We start from the raw sequence: 3,194 nt of genomic DNA on the forward strand, positions 1-3,194 counted from the left end.
TTTAGATTATTCCTGCAAATCTAGAACGACAAATGTCAGATATAGAAAATCAAAGTATACAAATCGTACGTTAAGAAATGTAACAACAAAATTGAAACAAGTAACGAAGAATGATTGCAAACAAAGAAACAGCGAACATATAACGAAATACTTTTGCTCATTTACGGTTTGCAATGCTTCGCTGTGGATGTTTTCGTAATTAGAAGCAGCCACGTTCTCTCGATAAACAAGTTGCGGCCGACTTGAATGTTATTCTACTTATTTTTTGCGCGGTATCCGAACAACCCAGTCTCGAAGCCATAGAGAAAAAAGCGGCAAACGTTTTGGGAACGAGAGCGGAAAATGAATTGCCCTGCGCCGAATTCTTCGTTTCCCCGCTTTGGTAACTGCTAATGTTGCGCTGTTGGCAAACTAGAACGGAATTTGCATTGATGAATAAACCCCCATCACGTCACGATGGCTGTTCAGCGCACAGTCAACCCAAGATTGCGATCATTAATTGGATCGAGGGGGAAATTTGAAAATGTGTCGAATGCACATGACAAACGAGACGTGTTTCTGGGCCCCTACAGTAAACAGTACTTTTTGCCTGCCAAATGGAAAAAATGCTCACTCACCGCTAGGCGGGGGAAGCACAGCTGGCATAAATGCGTAATTTGAATATGACACTTCGATATTACTTTCAGCCTATGTACTGATTTGAATTTGAAATTTGTCTTCTTTAGAAGTATTGGTGGACGTAGAGCAACTGTTTTTCGAGTTTCTTCTGATGTTCAAGGATGATGAAAGACTCACAGGTAAAACTTGGAAAGTATACATTTTTGTCCATTCTAACAAGCATTAACCAGTCGCTTACACATAATTTTGCGATTTTTTCCAACTTGACTTTTTAATTGGTCCGACATTTGAGTCTGCATTCATTTATTCATTAAAATGTTGAAACGCTCCCAGCAATCGAATCAATGTGCTTATTAAGTTGACCGCCAAACCTAACTCCCCTGCCAAGCTCCGGATGCTTGCCATTTGGCTTGATATAATCACATGTTGCCTCCGTTCGTCTGTGGTATCACCATTCGCCTCGATCGATCGTCGGGCTTTCGGGCTTCGACCGCATGTCGACGGACTCACTTCCTTCCTGTAGCTGATTATTATCGCACAAGAAACGATGCACTCAGAAGGTTTAATTAGTTTTTAATTACATTTTTAGCTCTAATTTGAGCTCGCACCTTCTTCGTGAGTCGCCACGTTAAACATGGACGATCAGTATTGTAGCACAGCCCGCGCTTATATTGTGAATAATGTGAATACCTATTTAGGAGGGAAGCAAAAATTCTACTCGCCCAAAGGAAAAGAATCATTTTATTTATGAACTTTATGATGATAGGCCGAAACTCACTCGTGGCACTGAAATATTCTACTGTTAGCTCGGTTCCACAGGAAAACATCTACCTACTATACATTCAAGCATTACGTGCTTTTGGACTGCACTTTAAATTTTGTCTAAATCAGCCGTTGGCAATTTGTACTAGGCCCAAGTTTAAAGCATGGTAAAAAATGTCCCGCTTCTTTATTCTGTTTCGCACCTGCTCCCCTTTTCTTCTTCGTTCACTGCTATTTGGCGATGTGAAGACCTCATAAATTCCACCTGAAATTTGCAATTAATTAGGCTTTGAACCTAAGCATTCCTGTAATAAATATGTCTTGCCAGAAGACGACACTAACTATAAATCCGTATTAATCTATTTCAGCTAGGGATACCATCTGTCCTGATTTAGCAAGACATGTCCTAATTTGAGACCCGTTTGGAGCGTCCTGATTTATTTTTTAATATTTTAGCATTTGTCCTGATTTTTCTGAATTATACCGGTTATTCAGAAATGTTGAAGATTGTTTAGTACCTTTACCTTGACTCCGAAAAAAAAACGGACTCATTTCGAACGATTTTATTCCTTTGGGCGAATCCTGACGAGAGAAATTATCTAGTCGTTGCAACCGTCAAACATCTGACAGTTGGGTACTAAAGCTATCCAGCCTTCTACCAAAAACATCATGTCAAGAAGACTGGCATCTCTGGATCGATCCCATATAAATGACAAGCGTAAAATCAAACAGCGCACTCCATCTATCAAAGGTGGAAGTTTGCCATGAAAGTGCTGGTAATTACATTGCTGCGAAGACAGAGTGTGCGTATGTGGTGGGCCAGTCTGTGCGTTCGGCTTGCGCTCGCATCGCCAGCACGTACACTAGCATGCATCAGTTCCACTTTTACTCAACAGACTGCACTGCCAAAACTGTAGCTCGATTTCAGGCAGAGTTCCCAGTCTTCTTGATATGATGTTTTTGCTTTTACGCATCGTAATGGCGGTCACTCCTATTCTTTCAGTTGGTCTCGAGGTACGATGCTGATCTAAAAAGCCAGTCGTCGTAGGTTTGAGCCTCGGCTCGGGAGAGACTGTTAGCTAGGACGAGCAATAACAAGACGCACAGCTCCCTGCATGTGACTGTAAACAAGGTGACGCATCCAAGAAACATCTACTGTGTCTGTATGCGTGTTATCGGTTTGGCACGTTCGACAAGACATTTCTGTAGTTGTTATTGTCCCAAGTATAAATGACAGTTCTAAAAGGTAATGCTATTCACGTCGATGCATTAGTATTAGTGAGCGTTATGAACATTTTCCAATTTTGTATGAAATTTGAAATGATTATGCATTTTTAAACTAAACTTTTAAAACATACTTTCCTGAAAAGTTATAGAAATGATGTTGAAACATGTTTTATTTGTGAGAAATACATAAACATGCTAGGATTTAGGTGAAGTATGCTGTTTTTCATCATTTTGCCGGTAACCTTTTTGCACTTTTAGTTTTTTTCTTGTACTCTAATAGCGCTTCTAAATAGAGTCGCTTATGTTTCATACAGTAACAAAAGTCAGGAGCTATGACAATGACTAAGATTATGCTCCAACTATTAGAAATATAGCATTTTTATATTATATTTCGACATATTTTCGCAATTTTTCACACAAAATCTAAAATAATATCAGTTTCTAGTTTTTTTTAACTGGAGATTCACTCTCCAATCAAAAAAATCAAATATAAAACAACATGAAACGAGAAATTTCCAAAAAATGTTTCGAATTCCATACAAAACGCGGAATTTTTTATAACGAGATTTGTTTGTGTGCGTGGATAG

This window comes from Wyeomyia smithii, chromosome 1, assembly GCF_029784165.1.
Source record: "Wyeomyia smithii strain HCP4-BCI-WySm-NY-G18 chromosome 1, ASM2978416v1, whole genome shotgun sequence".
NCBI lineage: Eukaryota > Metazoa > Arthropoda > Insecta > Diptera > Culicidae > Wyeomyia > Wyeomyia smithii.